At 39.0% G+C, this 18,928-nt stretch overlaps 1 protein-coding gene across 1 annotated transcript in view; it reads right to left on the reverse strand.

The window, feature by feature from the left end:
* trabd2b (TraB domain containing 2B) overlaps positions 1 to 18,928 on the reverse strand; it is a 54,487-nt gene that overhangs the window by 23,348 nt on the left and 12,211 nt on the right. The gene's annotated exons all lie outside the window — the stretch shown is intronic.

Below are 18,928 nucleotides of genomic sequence, written 5' to 3' on the forward strand. Positions count from 1 at the left end.
TATCTGTGTGAGACCTTAACGTCCGTGGCCCTAGTGCCCGTCACACTCACAGTCTTTAGTTTAATGAGGTCTGAAACATGTCTTTAAAAGTATTAGTTTGAGTTGCCGCGACTTGATATTCACATTTTGTATGTCTTAAAACAATAACAATTTGATATATTGCCCACATTTTGAAATCTTTTATTGACTCTTTGTTGTTTACCGTTACATTGCAGTCTTGAATGAGCAAGCCATGAATCATGACACACTTATATAAATCTTTAAACCCTAAAACATACCTCTCCTACATATGTACATAAAACTTTCCTTTTTGCTGTGCTCACGAAGAATCTAGACCGAGCCAACGTTCCTCTTTTAAAATATACATGTGCGACTTTATTACACAGTAAAAGCACTACATGCTGACTGAATGAAATCCAAGATATTTTTAAACTTTTGAAGATATTTTCACACTTTTTCCAGTCGGACAGGTAAAGGCCAAACCACGAAAGACTATACACAAAAGTCATTGCAAACCTCAAACAAAGAATTGGTCTAGAAATGCAGACTGAAACAAAGAAAAAAAAAGCTCCATCTTGCCATAAATTTACAGCAGCTATTAAAATCAAAAGTAAACCCTCTTTAGACTGGATTTATAGTGTGCAGCCACCAGCCCCACACCCCCACAGCTGTCCGGGACGTCCTATACCAGAGAGGTTCAAGTTTCTCTGCGCTATCCCACGCCACCTCAGACCGGCTCATTGTGGATCTCCCCCAGCTGTACATTGACATGATTAGACCGTCATCTGAAACACTTTTTAAAAACCCCAATTATTTTCAGTAGGTGCCGCACTGGGGTCAGAATCAGTGTTCAGCTCAGGTTTGATTTGTGGAGCGACTTAAGGCCTGTACAGCTGCACCAACGATTGACCGAGCCCCCGAGTCAAAAGTCACACTCGTAATTCATGCCATTTAAGCTATGTTTTCAAGATCATAAATGTCCATACACTGGGTATTGGATGTCTCAACTCTAGATAACCTCTGGAGTAATCACACAGGATCTAAGCTAAAGCTCGTGACACGGTCATTGTGTGAGAACTGCTTTAGCTTGTCTTCGTCTCATTATGTAAAAATCTACTGAAGCATTGCCACTTTATTTCAGATTCCTGAATTGTTTTCGCTGTCATTATAGTTTCGAAAATCATTTAATTAGACTTTTGTTTAATTGCATAACAACAAACAATAAATCAAGAACACAACAATGTGAAACAGTTTAATTTGTACTAGTCTGTGCCAATAATTCGAGCCAAAAGAATGTGCAGAATAAAATAAAAAAACAGTTTTGTTCTGAAGGGCCCTTGGCATAAAAACTGACCAATAATCATGAAAATGATTAATTCCTGTGGTGACTCTAAAAGAACACACTTTGCCTGTTTGTAAATGTGCCTCTTGGCAGAAAAATGTGACGCACACAATGAGAACTTCAGTCTGTATTTATTGAGAAAGTAAAGAAAAGAGGGCAAAATTGTTTCCAAAACAAAAACACATACTGAAAAAAAGTTTGTACAATACACTGCAGAGCACAAAGTAGCCAAAAATATGTAAACAGGAGAACTATGGCACCGTTGCCACAGCAATAGAAGTGGGTGATATCAACAAATATCAATATCTTGATTCTGTTTTGAGGTATCCCAATAATGATAATTAGAATATATTATGTCACTTGTACAGAAATGTGTTCCTCTTCTTTGGTGTTTTATGGCGGTTACATTACCCGCACATACTAAATGAGTCTAAGTCTCTTAATGGATCTTTGCTGCATTTTACAGTAACAATTACGCACGATATTAAATAGCATTAGCAATATTATATCTTTTGTATATATTGGCCCTAGATAGCGACAACAATTAAAAAGAAAATATTATATCTTTTGAATGGGCAAAAGTTCTCAAAATATCTCCCAATAATAATCCAGAAGCTTAAAGCATTAATATAAACATGCACCTGCCAGGTTTGCTGCTGCTGTTTTAGCCTCACAACTGTTGTTATGTAGTTTTGGCTTTTTCAATATTGTCTGTCGCCGTGGTGAAGCACATCTCAGCCGCTGTTACCATGGCTCCTGAACTTTCCCTTGTTTGAACGAGACCGAGCGTCAATCACTGCACAGAGGGCTGGCTAAAACGCAAACAGTGAGTGCATACAGAGCTATGTAAATCTGGTGTGTGACTGGCAGCGGCGTTCTCATGCTCAAGTGGCCCTCAAATTGACTAGCTCTTTTTTACTGTCCACATCATACACAAGAGTAAAGCCTTTGGGTCTTAGGCATGCGTGAGAAACTCTTGTAATCAAATAAAAGCTTTGAGAGGAACAAAACCAAGACTGCAGCTTTTGGTTTTGGAACCTGCCATCCAAAAATTCATTACAGAGCGCTAGAAGAAAAACACAAAGGGTACAGCCAGGGCAGGCGCAACATGAAAAGAGGAGATCTGATGTTTTATTGTGAATTTGCATTTATTGAGCTGTTTGTTTGCTATCACATGAGGATTTCAGATGGATGAAGCATAAAAATCAAGGCCAAATAACACGGATCATGATTTATTATAGCATTAAATAGTGGGTGGATCAAGGGAAAATGTCCGAACAGTCAATATTGTTTTTATGAGTGTTTAGACAAATGGATCTGGGCAGCTCCAAAATTACAGCTCTTGTGGGGTGAGAGATAGCGACAAACAAGTAAGTGACCCTAACCCTTCACTGGAACTCCTCCAGGTTTCTACGCTTTTTTCCCAAAGAGGTTTTTTTTGTAGTTTTTCCTGGCCGAGAAGGAGAGTCTAAGGACAGAGGACCCTGGGACATCGTCCCTCGCCACCACAGACATTGTCTGACTCCATCGCCACCACAGACATTGTTGATTCATTTCTCCCTGTGGCCCTCAGAGGCAACTGTTGTTGTGATTTTGGGCCTTACAAAAATAAATTGATTTGATTTGATTTGATTTGATGGGCATTAATATTGGACAATGTAGCCTGAAATAAACTCCAGTATGCAAATGTTTTTCTTTTTTTTTACTTCAAATAATAGCATTGTCATGTTATGTCATGAATAAGTGGCGATGACAAGGTGCTGGAAAGGAGGAGTACATTACCACTTGAAACCCGAAGTCTAACAACATGAGTGATGGTTAGGAATGGAGTGCTGCTGGCTGAGAAAACAACAGCAGGAAGTGCGGAGCTCCAAGGACCAGGCACTGCACTCTGGCAAGATGTGAAAGGAGAACAGGCGGCCTTATGGATTAGCTTTTATTCAACGGTAAAAACAAGTGAAAAGAGCTTAAGAAAAACACAACACTGGTAAAGTCCACACTGTCGGCTTTAATTATCAGCTCCATTAGTTGCTTTTCCCGCTCAACTGTGGCTAAAATGAAAGGCAGGATGACAAGAATCAGTCATACAAATGCCAGGAAAAGGAAGATGCAGAGACTGAGGGTGTGCAACATGTGCAGTGCAGACAGAGGAGAGTGTTGGGTCAGTGGGCTTGGTCTAAAGTCTAGCACACAGTGGGTACTGTCTATGAGCAGTCAGGTGCAAAAGGACTGTGTGACTGCCAGCGTCAGGCAACACATCTGTGAGAGATTCACTTCACAAGGGTTCTCCTTCAAGTGCTGATCTCCTTTTTCACTTTATCTATTGTACACTGTCTAGGCAGCACACTCCACCCAGTCCAGGAATTGAACTCAGGCCCTTCCTGCTGCTAACTACTCACCACCATATGGCCACGGCACACTAATGGACAAAACAATATTTCCAAACTCCAATCCAGCGCCACCTGTTGTTGAAAGCCACAAATATAGTGTGACAGAAAACAGTTGACATGCCTTTACGTAGTTTGGGCCATTTACATCTCTTTCCACCGTACTTAAATAGACACCCCAAACTTAAATAGTTTTATATCTTTTAGAAATAGTTATTTGTAGACGCTGCTAAAATCTGCAGCAGGTGAAAGACTTTGAGTCCTTATTCATGCAGCAGGAACTGGAATATGGACTTACTATTCTTTTAAGCTTTAAGAATAAACCATTCCTGTAGTGAATCAAACTAGTATATTCAGGGAGAGGTGAGAGATGCTCTCAGCAGCACAACAGCGCTGAGAGCAAAGGATTGTGGGACTTGTAGTTCTTACAAATAAAAATACTGTATTTTACTCAGAAATTAATACATTTAAATTAGAAATGCTTTTCAGGCCAGATTAAAACATCTGGGGGGCCGGATATGGCCCATGGGCCTCATGTTTGACACCTGTGCATTAAAGCTTCCTCTTCATCCCTTTTGTGCCATTTTGTGTGTTGTGTAAAACAGGAACAACACTATGCAGGTAGCTTGTGAAAGTCAAGTTGTTGAGCTTGTACAAGCTCAGATTTCCACCACATTACCAGACTTAAAACATAGATGATAGTGATGTGAGGTGGTCGTCTTTCAGTCTTTATCTGCGGTCATTTGATCAGGCCTGATAGAGTCTGAGAGTGGTGCGTTCCTGTCCAGTGCTCTCCCTTGGAGCGGTTTGTGTTTCATCTCATGAGAAAGTGAAGAGCCGGACCCCTGACCTGGGACACGCACTGCTGGGCTCTTCTGGACTCCTCTGGGCTTATGAGAGGGGATTGGGTTCACAGCACCCTGGGGTGACTGCAGCAAACGAGGTAAGCAGTTGAAATAACATCCAGGCCAGCCCAAGAATAGGAGAGGTGCAATCTCTCATGAACACTCCCCACTGAGCAGGTCCTGAAGAGGGCAGATTCCAGTTTGAGAGGGTTTATTTTCCCATTGCAGCCCACAGCGGAACTCCATAAAAGAGTTCATTAGCTTGGTGTTCTCGTCCCTTCAGAGAATGTGACCTGTTGAAAGGATGGTGTTGTCTGGTCCTGAAGTGTGCACTTGTCCTGTGAAGCACCTTGAAAACATGAGGATGTGTCACCCAAACCCACATCAAAGAGCTCTGGACAGTGTCAGATGATAGCTCCTCTACCATCTCCAACAGGTTTATCAACAACTAAAACAACCACTTTCTTAGCAGGATATGGAAACTGCCAGGAGCTTTAAACTAGACATATGTCTCAGAGCAACCCCAGCTCAGAGCCAAAAACACTTACCGCCTCATCATGCCATTGAGCATTCATCACTGCTTATTTGAGAGTAAGCAGATCTTCAGCTGATCTGTAGAAGATGCGTACATCTTCTATTTCCTCAAGTCTTCCCTGATGTGAGCTTACAGATGTGGGCACATTTGGTAACAATAGTTACCAAAACTTTGTTTTGCTTGTAATACAAGCTTCACTTGTCTTTTAAGTTTAAGTTTTCAATCAGACATGAGAGCAACTGTCTCTCTCTTGTATCCGCTCTCCTGCCTCCGTCGAGGAAATCCAGGGATTACACTGAGACAATCCCAGTGGCAGTGGCCTGCTGTGTCAGGATTTGATAGAAAGACCTCCATTATTCCCTTCACAAGCTCCTTCACCGCACGCGATCATACTTAGCTTTACTTGGACTGTTTATGTCTCTTTACCCTCCAGTTTTTTTAGATTGATTTTGAAGTGTAAGGTTTGTAGGGACAAAAGTGGACAACATTGGCAATTACATGGTCATCGTTAACAATACAATTTCGTAATCTCTAATTAAGTGTTTATTCAAAACTCTACTACCACAAAAATATTGCTTTCACTGTTCGTCACTTTGTGTTTTCAACACTTAAAAAATAAAGTAAATATGAAACAATTTGGTTTACAGCAGAAACACCAGTATAATCATCCCATTAGTTGCTTGAAACCCTTGAGTATTTTTGGTAACGGTTATTATGCCAACAGATTTGGATCAGGATGTTCCCCACAATCTCAATGCATGGCTTAAGATCCTGGACTTATTAACTTGGGGTGGGGGTTGTTGAAGCCCTTCTTATGTCCACAAATAAAAGCCTGCTGTTTGACTTGGCACTGCAGCCATTGTGCAAGTCATACCATGTTGTTCTGTCTCCCTACAAATCCGAAAATAATAAATCAAAACAACTGAAAGACATGCGCAGCTGGTGCCTGTCCATGGACAGTCCAGCTCCGTGGAAGCCTCGAGGAAACACTCAAATGTGAGGAACATCCAGGAGGTCTGTATAAACTGAACTACAACAACAACAACTGGATGAAAAAATATATGTGTTGCATATATACGGCACCCTGTGGTAGCTAAATCAATTAATCAAACTGTATTTATTATTTATTACTTATCATACTTAAAATGTAACACAGAACATAAGGCTGATGAACCAGAGGAAACACCATCAGAGCTAAAATAAACATAGAGCCCATGGACGTCTTTTTTATCTGTAGATATCGGACTATGAATTAACAACAAGCATTTTCTGAGCATAATCTGAAATAATAGACTTTCTCTGTCAAATTAAACCAAGAAGGAACAGACGGAATTTAGCCCGGCCAGTGATTTGAACTTTATTATATATTTGATCTCTGATTTATCGCTCATCAGGTCATTTTAACCTCACATATCCTATTTCAGATGTTTAAACAAAAAGAAAAATGTCTCTTCCCTTGATAAGCGCTGGTTAAATTCCTTTTGGATCTCTGTGACTAACGTTACGATGTGTGATGCTATCCAAACCAGATGAAGTGTGTATCTCATCCACCACATGAGAACAAGACGAAACATCCGCGTATGCTGCTCCAATCTCAGGCCAACCACACACTCTTATCTCCTCCACTCAGATTTGTTGGGCCTAATAGATTTAGACTTACTCAGAGTCTTTTTTACAAAGTCCACATCCACAAGAGCAGTAACATGAGAGCAACACATAATCTCTGCATGAACATAAATACCTTAAAGTAATTGTCCAAACAGAAACATTTAAGAGGAAGGGAAATACACCTTATTCTGATTTTGATCACACATTATTAATGTCAAGATTAGTTAGGTAATTGATCATCATGATCATACTGTCAACAATGTGTTGCCAGTATGATCACATAATATGTTCACATTATGTTTTTATTGTGAAGATTTTTTTTTTTTTTTTCTGAATATAAACTTTAATGTTATAATTTAATTTTTATATTAGATTTTATAAAGCTGGTATGGATATGGATAGCAATTAGAACCAGAAAAGGTTTATTGCCATTGCCAATGAACAAAATGCACAAACATAGGAACTTTTGGTGTTGGCATTGGTGATTCGGTGCAACATAAATCAATGAACAATGATTAAAAAAAAAACACATATAAAATCAAAAAGGGCACGCATTAAAGAAAAACAATTTTAAAATCTACTATAGGATCAAAATGAAAAATAGGCTTTCCATGTAAACAAAATGTACAGTTGAGTTTACATATGTAGTGCAGAAAGTGAACAGTGCAGTGAGTGATTGAATTATGGTTAAAGGTGGTGTCTAAGAAGTGTTCATGAGTCCAACGGCAGAGGGAAAAAAACTGTTCTTGTGGTGGGAGGTTCTGGTCCGGATGAACCGTAGCCTCTTGCCTGAGGGGAGTGGCCTCCTGCCTGAGGGGAGTGGCCTCCTGCCTGAGGGGAGTGGCTCAAATAGTCCGTATCCAGGGTGAGAAGGGTCGGCAGTGATACGACCTGCACGTCCCAGAGCCCTGGAGACGTACAGGTCCTGCAGAGATGGAAGTCTGCAGCCGATCACCTTCTCAGCAGAGCGGACGATGTCTCTGTTTGTCCCTGGCTGTGGTGGTGGTGCCGAGAAAGCGGAGGGAGTCCACGGGGGTGATGAGGGAGTCTGTGATGGTGAGGGGGGGCAGTGGGGCTGTGACTTTCCTGAAGTCCACGATCATCTCTACTCTCTTCTGGGCGTTGAACTCCAGGTTGTTACTGCTGCACCAGCCGGTCCAATTAGACAATTTGAATGAAAATAAAAACGATTTCACTTCACAATCACAACATTTAAATGTCTCCTCTCATAATACAATCCAAATGTAATTATAAACTGCTTTTTGAAATGCAGAGAAGAGCAGGGAGGACATTCAGCAAATTGTTGAAGCCGGAAATTGATCTCACAACTCTGAAACCAGCCACACTGAGTCTGACAAGTGCTGCTGCTTTAACCACTCAACCATCAAACAGCACAGCAGAAAACATGATCAATAGGCCAACAACTCAAAAAAACAAAAAGAGGCATTTAGTCAGTCCTGTCACTTAATAATCATAAAAAAACTAAAATGTTGTATCATGACATCCCTAATCATGGCTCATTTGTCACTTCAAAGACTCTCATCAGAAAGAGGGACATCAGTGGGACTTTTCTTCTAGTTTGCATCATTTTACCGCAATAATGCAATGCAGCTATAAAACACAACATTTACATATGAAAGAAACGTGATTGAGTGGCCACTGCATTGTATATCTGTTTCAATGTGTTCATGCAAACGACAGGAAAACGGAACAAATGGGCATGCGGGATCACAAAAATACAATTCAATCAGCATAAAAATAATGCAAAGTGTTGATTCACTGAGTGTCAGTATTCATGAAAAGATACAAACAAATTTACTGCATGGCTTCTCTAGCAGCTTTTTTTGTTTTGGGGGGTTGAAAAACAGTGGCAAACCGTTTCCTCGGGACCTAGACCTTCAGACTCTCGTATTTACAAGTACAATTATCAGTAAAGATGCCAAAGCGACCCTAAAGACCCCCTAAGTCCCATTTCAATGCACATTTAACTATTCACAACCACTGTTTTCCACGCCACACGATCACCCAGACGTCTAACTACACTGACATCCTTCGATGCATAAAACAAGATTAGACAGATTAGAGTCTCCACCTCTTCATCACAACATCAGCTGATTGATACAACCACACGGAGCACACATCCAGATAGAACTAGCAACTAAACAACTGAACATAACAGGAGACACATCCGTTTGTTGTTTTGTATTTCTCATTTGACTGAATTTCTCATTAAACTTTAGGCACAGCACAGAGCCTGTATTATAAGACACATCACACTGTCATTAAACTTAGGTCGTACTGTTATTACAAATAGGTTGCACTGTTATTAAGTCGCACTGTTATTGCACTAAGGTTACACTGTTATCATACTTACGTCGCACTGTTATTACACTAAGGTCACACTGTTATCATATTTACGGTGCGCTGTTATTGCACTAAGGTTACACTGTTATTACACTTATGTCGCGCTGTTATTACACTAAGGTTACACTGTTATCATACTTACGTCGCACTCTTATTACACTAAGGTCACACTGTTATCATATTTACGTTGCACTGTTATTGCACTAAGGTTACACTGTTATTACACTTACGTTGCACTGTTATTACACTTAAGTCGCACTGTTATTACACTTATGTCGCACTGTTATTAGACTAAGGTTACACTGTTATTACACTTACGTTGCACTGTTATTGCACTAAGGTCACACTGTTATTACACTTACGTCGCACTGTTATTACACTAAGGTCACACTGTTATCATACTTACGTTGCACTGTTATTACACTAAGGTCACACTGTTATTACACTCACGTTGCACTGTTATTACACTAAGGTCACACTGTTATCATATTTACGGTGCACTGTTATTGCACTAAGGTTACACTGTTATTACACTTATGTCGCGCTGTTATTACACTAAGGTTACACTGTTATCATACTTACGTCGCACTCTTATTACACTAAGGTCACACTGTTATCATATTTACGTTGCACTGTTATTGCACTAAGGTTACACTGTTATTACACTTATGTTGCACTGTTATTACACTTAAGTCGCACTGTTACTACACTTATGTCGCACTGTTATTAGACTAAGGTTACACTGTTATTACACTTATGTCGCACTGTTATTACACTAAGGTCACACTGTTATCATACTTACGTTGCACTGTTATTACACTAAGGTCACACTGTTATTACACTCACGTTGCACTGTTATTACACTAAGGTTACACAGTTATTACACTTACGTTGCACAAATAGGTTGCACTATTACACTCACTCACTATATCACACTCACCTGAACAACTTAATTTCCTTCCTACCACCCTGGTACAAACCTGATTAAATGAATCATCTCTCCTGCTCTTCTCTCTCTCTTTGATGTCTCCCCTTCCTAGACTGTCACTGATCTGTGTTTATTTCCTTTTGCCTGTTTCTATGAATCACATACTGCCCTCATCCTTAACTTACAAGCCCTATTCATAGTTGGTGTTTGTATTTCCCCCTGCGTCTGTCCTCACTACAAAGTCTACAGAGGTCCGACTGTGCGATAGGCTGGGACTGTGAGTTGTCTCCTCCCCGTTCTTCCTTTTGGTCACGGTCAGACGCTGAATCTAGTGCACGGTAATCCCACACAAGTGCACCATTTCACGGCACATCAGCACAAGAAATGTCCAATTTCATGCAAACAGATTGCGCTGGCAGCAAAACCCAACAACTCAGACGGAGAGAGAAGTGATTGTAACACATCTAAAAACAGGCACAGTAGTGTTTTATAACGTACAAAGGCGTGATTCAAAGCATTTTTGCAGTGTAAGGCCAAACCTGAAGAGGTCAAATTGAAAAAGGATGTTTTTACAGTTGTTAATCAGATTTATAACAACCATCACAAAGTCTGGTTTAGTAGTGTTGAATAAATGTCACGGGCCAGGCTCCAGAACCAATTTCAACTTTAAGACTGAAGACAGAAATAGACTGACATTTTCCTTTGAGATTTGTAAACAGAAAGAAAAGAAAAGTCAACAGACATTTCACCACCGAAGTACAAGCAGACACATAATACAAACATGCAGGGCAAATCTAGTGATAGAGAGTCATTTTTCATAATAAAACTTGATTATACTTTCTTCTAGGTTCTTGCGTGAGATGACAATTTCACCATTTGTTTCCTTGTACATATAAACTATTTCTGTGTTGAGCTGGTTTGCGCACAGTCATGATGCCAACTCCAACAATGTTTCTCTTTCTTTTTTTCTTTTTCACAATAAAGTAAATCACGCTGGTTCATCTGTTAGTCTTTATGTAGTGTGCCACTTCCTCTGAACGTGGACAAATCACATTGAAGCACCATAACACACAGCACACACTACTACTACTACTACTACTACTACTACTACTACTACTACTACTACTACTACTACTACTACTACTACTACTACTACTAACACTACTACTACTACTACTACTAATAGTACTCATAACACTATTATGGTATCAATATTCATATTCACCATAGCTAATGATGAATGAAAGTATGTTTTTCAGTATATAAGTATTTCTTGTTTGAAAATTAATCAAGTGCATATGTTCAAACAATCACATGCAAGACAGGGGGATTGGCTCTGTTAATAAGCAATAAATAAGTACGGCTTTGTCAACGTAATGAAAAACTGCGTGGAGAATGTCTTGGAGTTAAGATAATGAGTAAACATTAGCCAAAGTAGTCAAGTCAAACATGTGCAGCTCTCCCTGTCTCTGGCCTTGACTGGAATTGTGTTGGCAATTACGTCATAGACCACCATCAACCCAACTAATTATTTCATAAATCAGCTCTGTTTATAGGAACTGAGAGAGGGCTGAGAAAATATAGGACAATTGCTCAAATGTATTAAAAACATTTGGCTTTAGAGTTTCAAATTATGAATGGTGTTTTTCATATTGGGCACTCAACCTCAGCAGACATAGCAACATGTGTTTTATAATGTATTTTAGATGTAACTTTGTAAAAGTAACTCTGACACTTTTGATGTTAAACCGACATGTGTTGCCTACTCCAGCCTGCCAGCCGTAGCAAACAAACACACTGAATGTCAATAACAAAATAAAACTGATACATTTCCATGAAAACGGCATACTTTCCATTTAACGTATTATACTTTCCATTTAACTTATATAATGCTATTACCCTGATCTGATCCATAAACTCATGAGAAAAGTGCTGGGTATGAGGAAATCCAATATGATTAAGACTATAATTGCTAGCTCTAAAAGTTTTAGCACCAGTCTCCTGCATTAAGGAAGATTTTGGGTTTGGCTCAACCCTGAGATCAGCCATAAGTATATGAGAGATGGATATCTGTTGTCTCTGCATTAGTCTTTCGAGTGAGTACAGAGGACTCAGTGAGAGAGGAGCGTCAGACAGGCTGAGGGCTTGTGGTCCCCCAGACCAACTCATCACACACTGTGGCTTTAAATGAGCCACAAATCTCCACCAAACCATCCACAGAGAAGAATGCTGCAGAACACTGAGGATGACTGAGTAAACCAGGCTATAGGGCTTAGAATATAGCACTTCACGTTAGAGGATAAAAAGTCTCTGATCACAATTATTGGTATACTTGTATATGATTTGTCATGGAAAGTTGAATTCACAATAGTTCTTTGATAGATGAACGGTAAAATACTTAAACAAAGAGACAAAATCATAGAGTGGCATTGTGGACATAAACAGCAAACCAGTTCTCTTGATCAAATCCACCTGCAAATACCACTGCCAAAAGTGCTTAACGATGGAGTACAATCAGGTTTTAGGTGGTGGTGAAATACACTATTGGTTCAAAGGAATTGAACTATTTGGATTATTCTAAAGTCCAGCCAGATTTAACCTTTTTAATTTTTTTCCACATCACAATCTCCACTGGGAGAAAGCCTTTTATAATTAACATTATGTTTTAACTGGAGCTTGGTTAGCCGTGTACTTTTAAGAGTAATTAAGTCAGAATTTAAAGCTTAGAATAAAAACGTCTTAATATTATTATTATATAATATACTCTAATGTGAGAGACCCCAAAGGTCACTAAAAACAATTTAGTTTAGTGAGTTGGAGCTACATCTGCCACAGTCAGTTTGTCTGCGTGTTTATGTCTTCTAGTTCATGCATGAGTGTGAGCCAGTGACCCAATGGTAATTGTGGTGTGGTTATGGGTGAGTTGCAGTGGTTTTCAATGGACCACAGACAAGAGTAAACTAGTCAGAACTGTAAGTTCATGTTTAATTTTTTGAGAAAAGTGTTAAAGTTATAGCCTATTTAGGGCTTGGCAATCCTGATAACAATATTATGACAATATTATGACATGTCTTTAAATATTGTATTGGTTCAGGTGGAATTATCAAACAAATATGAAATATTGGCCAAATTAATTACAGAAGTGCAGAAATATCCCATAACATAGCTTTTTTATTATTTATTTTTAATCACCTAATTTTGTATCTTTTTTTTTTCCTTTTCTTTTTTCTTTACAATACGTACTCTATATTCAAATGCTGCAGATCTTCAAGACAACATTCACAATATTATCTACATTTCTATCCCAAAAGAAGAAACTCTAAATCCAGAAAACACAAGTTGAGGGCCTTTCTCGAGTTTGTGTATCGATTTATTAAAGCAAGCAACAGTCAAAGTTGTAGTTACAAAGTAGTAGAGGTTTTTGGACACACACTTTGTTCAAGGGCGTAGTGTTGGTATTGTTGGAGCAAAAGGAATAAGACTGTTTACCATACAGTCCTACGCTGACAGTCTCTCTCTCTCATCAGGCCATCATCCTCATTTCCTCTGTGTCCGCAGCCCCCCACAGACCACCCTCGTCCCATTAACAGCATTCCCACTTGGTTCATTTCAGGCCAGACTTGCAGTGGCCATGGCAATGCTCCAGGAAGGTTGTGAGTCAACAGAGAACCACAGGAGCGCCCTCAATTTAACCCAAGCCACTGTTTTCCAGAGGTTAGATAGAGAAATAAAGCATTTTAATTATAGATGCTTGAACAAAACCGGAAAGAATAATATGCTCAATCCCACTGGTTAATCTTGATGAAATCTTTATTTTATTTTTGGAGCAGCGTGCAAAAGAAGACTTTAAATGTATTAGAAATGTATCACTAGCTAAGTTTTTTATGTTTACTTATTACAGCCAGCAAATTGTATGTCTAATTGTTTGTTATGAAGAGCTATATATAATAAATAAATAAAAGTAAATGCTTTTTAAAAAGCCAACTAAAAAGAGGTCTTTTTTGACAGTGGTAGACTTCAAGCATAAAGTATAGCTTGTAGCAATGATGTTCTTATTTCTATGAGCTGAACATTTCCATCCATATAGTGTCTAAAAATATATAAGTCAAATGTCCCCCTGTGATTAACTTGAACAACAAATGCCATAAAAATACATGCATAACTCATCAGTGAACAGAACCAGAACAAAGACAACATTTTAGGTCAAGAAATGAGCAACTATAGGCCTCAAATGAGAGACAATTCACATTCATGTCTTATAACAACCAGGATCAAGCCAAAAAAACAATTCACATAAAGAGATGTGCTGTATGTTTCTTGAACTCGTATATTGAATCAGGAGCATGCTCAATAATGTTGTGCAAAGTATTGTAGTTCTGCTTGTGTTGGCTGCGTTCTCCACATGAAGACGCACATCGCTTTAAGTCCTGGGACGATGACACAGACACATGTTTATGATTGAGGGGATTGGCTATGGGCTCCTTTCATGTGAACCATTCCCTCGCTCCTCTTGACCTTTCACAAGCTCTTATCTCAAGCTGCAACTCTTACACCCTATACTCTGCTTTCTAAAACCCTTATCTATATTTTGCTTGTTTGAATTCTCATCTCTTTCTAATTAGCCGCCCCACCTTCCACCCATCTGCTTTTCATCTAAGCACAAACAGAAGACTACATCTGAGGTGACTGACTAGACTGAAACTCAACACTAGAGTCGTCAAATCAGATTTAAGATTATTATTGCTGACTGCATTCATCCCATTGTTTACTATATGAATACACTGTACATTCCTGCATGCACCAACATGAAATAATGAGCGCGGTATAATGAATCCACGCAGATATTTGGCACGTTCCAGAGCACACACACATACACGGAGAGCTGTTCTGTTAGGTTTGGCACTCTCGTTAGCATGTGGTTTGGACACACTTCCAGAGACGCTGAACTAAGGACCTTTCGCCCTGCAGCACTTTGTAATGGGACAGAAGATTATGCAGGGAAATCAGGCGAGATGTGAGCCCTGACAACCTTATAACATCACTTGAATTTAGGTGCATTGGAGTAAAGTAAAAGTCGAAAAATCCTTCTTTCCTGACAGCATTGTCTTCCTGGGGCTGTCAAAGCCAATCAGCATCCAGACTCGCTGAGATTTGCTGGTAGATATTTTTCTTGCAACATATGGTGTCTTTGATTTGATTATTTAATTAGTCACATATCCTGATTTTATTGACACAGAGTCACTTTATAATTTGGTATTATTCTCTTCTCAACCTGTTTTTTGCGTGGAACACACTAACAGAGGCATAGCTGCCCGGTGACCATGACCAATCACACAATCACAATAATGTAATAATGTAAGAGGGAAGCGTCTTACCCAAGGACACAACTATGCACTGGGACAAAGTTCAAACTCATGGTCCTCAGATTGGTGGATAAACTTTGCACACTTAATTAAGGTTATTTGGTTGGTTGGTCTGTTTGATAGAAGACAGTCTAATACTAAGAGTACATTTCAATACAAAGTTTGTGGTTTCATTATTTCTATCAAATAAAAACAGTCTAAGGGCAGTTGAATGGACGCATGTGAGGGAGGAGTTTAACGTGATGCCATTTAAATCATCTCCAAAATGCATTATGTCTAAGTCCCCAGGAAATGTTAAAGTCCAACTTCATCATCAAGTGTTGGCGTCACATCGTAAGAAAGTACTCTCGCATATCAAAGACCAGTTTTTGGTTTGGACACAAACCCACTTAGCCATTTGCTTTATGAATAATGTTTTAATCACATTCTTTCCAAATGTGCCCCTGAAGAATTTGCTGTTGATTAAAAAGGTATTTATTTATGTTCCAGTGCTGAGAGAAAGCAGAGACCATGAGTGTGTAATAGGACCATGTCCAAATCCTAAACTGATTCCCTACACAGTCAATGACAATCTAAAATGTGTATAATGCCACGTGATAGATAATGTCCACCACCCACCATTTTCTTCCAAATGTAGCAACTAAAACCACTGTTATAATTTTAAATGAAGATTGAATAACTGGATGATATTGGTGTATTGCCTTGTCCGAGTATTAAAAAGTATAAACCTATTGGGACTATTTCAGGTCAAAAGTAAGACCAAACTAGGTCTAAAAGTGAACTTTAACATTGCTACAGTATACTGTAGTTCTAAAAAACACATTACACCAAGGAGAGCATTAACATGCACTGTCACCACCAAATAAACAAATAAGAACCATAAAGAATGTAAAGTCTGTTGTACAAATCTAAACTTCAAATCTTTATGTTCAAGGATTGTCAGTGAGTGTTTTATCCCTGCATTGTCAAGGATGCATAGTAAATCACAGGGTACTCTTGTTATTGGGTTTGATGACAACATAAAGTCTATATTGAGTTGTCAAGTACCAAGTAATGCGGGGCCATTTCCACAATTGGGTGCAAATCTGTGAGATGAGATTTTTTTGAGAGCTTGATGGTTTTTTAATACTTGGGCTTTAAACAGCAAATTAATCTCAGTTACATGGAGACTATAATCTGTATCCAACTGGAAATTCATCTAGGGATAGTTCAGCAATAAATCAACATGGGAAATTCCACATAATTGAGATTTAATTTTGTGTCCAGTTTTACAAAATTATCAGACCTCAAGGAAAACACAGACACAACCAAGACAGATGGAGTCAAAAAGATAATCACAGCTTTCAGAATGTATTGCTTAACAGCGGTGAAGCCAATTGGCTGGTTCAGCTGCAGTGGTCAGAAGGTCAAATCATCTCTGTCGTTACTCACTTCTCAGAGCAGGGGATTAAAAGGCCATTCTTACTGCTCTTAAGTGCTTGCATTGGCTGCTATTTGCATTTGAGGACAAGAAAATCCTTCAGTTTCCCCTCCAATGCAGCTCTTTGTAATTGAATGTAGCTTTTGGCTGTTAATATTCACACACAATGGCGCTGTGGTGCCTGCCAGCTGCCCCAGATGTAGACATTTTCCCCTCAGAGAATCAACAACAAAAACAAAGATTTGTCGTACGGTTGGTCCAGAGCTGCTTGGCCCACACTGAACTCCAAACATATTTTTTACATTACTGGATTGTGTTGAGTTTGTGTGTAGCATAAGCTACCATTTTGTTCTCTTACTCTCTACTGTTCTCTATGCTCTATGTAATTCAGAACTGACAAGTAAAGTGCAGAAGGATGACGGAAAATCATTGTAAGACGTTTAATAAAAAGTTAAGTTGTTCTCTTTTTTTACATTCAAACTCAAAACATACATTAATGGTGGAATTGCAGTCACTGCCCTATAAATGAACTGTGTTTGACCTTAAAGGGTCCTAGTTATGGGACACGTGATGCTGCACTTGATTCTATTCTGCTCTACAATGCTTGTAAAAAAAAATATAAAAAAAAAGTGTACTTCAAAATCAAAGTGTAAAGATCTATTTGGCACTTGTGCTTCTACGTACTGTCAAGCCAAGCATATGCTAACCATAAGTCTCTCATATGGAGTTTTTCTTCATGATGTCTATAATAGGCTGGTATTATGGAATGGTGTTCATGACAGGTGGTCTGGCATGTGCTTCATGGGGGCATCAGAAAGCAATAAGGGTGTGTGCTTTCATACCAGCCTCTAAGCCAAGTTCAATTCTCTATCTGTGAAGACCAATAGAACATGATTATTAGATTACACTTCTCCTGTTCCCACTCTTCCTGAAACTCTCTGAATCCATCTCCAGAGCTCAGTCCAGGAATGTCGACTGTCTGCACACTGCTTTCTCTAGCTGACAAAGAAGCTATAAATTAACCTACTGGGACTTTTTCGTTTATGTAGGATGGATGTTGCAAAATGTTAGTATGTTTATTATTCATTCGTATTTTAATAAATGTGATACCTACCAAGTTCTGTCAAATCTGACAAATATCCTCCGGCAGAACTATCATAGGAGCATTAATAGTCAAACCAGAAGTGGACAAGCTCAAAGAGGCTGATCACACGGTGTGCTTGAACTGGCTCAGTCTTATGGAACATTTTCACCACCAACTGTGAAACCACAGAATCTGTGGACTATATGAGTTGAGTGCAAACATAATTCAATTTGCAATAATGCGAACAAAGCATTCTGCACAAATGAATGTGTGTATATCAGCATAACATACCACCGCTTAAGAGCTAGAGACTTCCTGTACTTGGTGGCGACGGAAAATTTGTCTATGTCAGTGAGCTTTCCACCTGTTCACCATTAATATAGGTTTTACTCCATCAAGTCTTTCCCACACAAACCCACATCTGTGATCGGCACAGAACACACTTTCACCTCACGGTGCTCAGAGCTGACATGTTTCCTCACTAATCTGTTTGCACAACTCTGGTGCAACCACAGACCAAATGCACATGGTCACATGATGGACAACTCAGGAGGAAAAGCAGAAACAGAGGGAGAAACTAAAAGAAGAGCCACCACAGATTCACATATGTATTTGAGTCAACGTGTAGTCAATGTCAATGAGAGATCAAATTGTGCGAGTGATGAGAGAAGACACAGTAATGGCATCCTCTCATTGTTGTCTTTTTACTTTGGCCTTCGGTAAACTGTTGAGAGTAAAGCCTGAAATAATTACCCGTGATATTGTTGAATTTTCATGATCCAACGCAATCAATAGCTTTCATTTATTTTTATGTCAAATTGAGTATTTATTCTGCATCTACAATTTGTTCACTGCTATTGTTTTAGTTATTTTAGGACCAAAATGTGTAAAGATTTGTAAACCATTAGATTTTGATTGGATTCATATCTAAATATGCACACTTATTCAAATGTTAATTGGGTATTTGAGGACTTGAACAAAAACTATAATTGCTTTCATACACTCCTTCTAAATTGACTAATGAGCTTGTCTTGTTAAAATGACATTACAAT

This window comes from Eucyclogobius newberryi, unplaced genomic scaffold, assembly GCF_026437365.1.
Source record: "Eucyclogobius newberryi isolate DKJ021-1_F unplaced genomic scaffold, fEucNew1.0.hap1 SCAF_9, whole genome shotgun sequence".
Taxonomy (NCBI): Eukaryota; Metazoa; Chordata; class Actinopteri; order Gobiiformes; family Gobiidae; genus Eucyclogobius; species Eucyclogobius newberryi.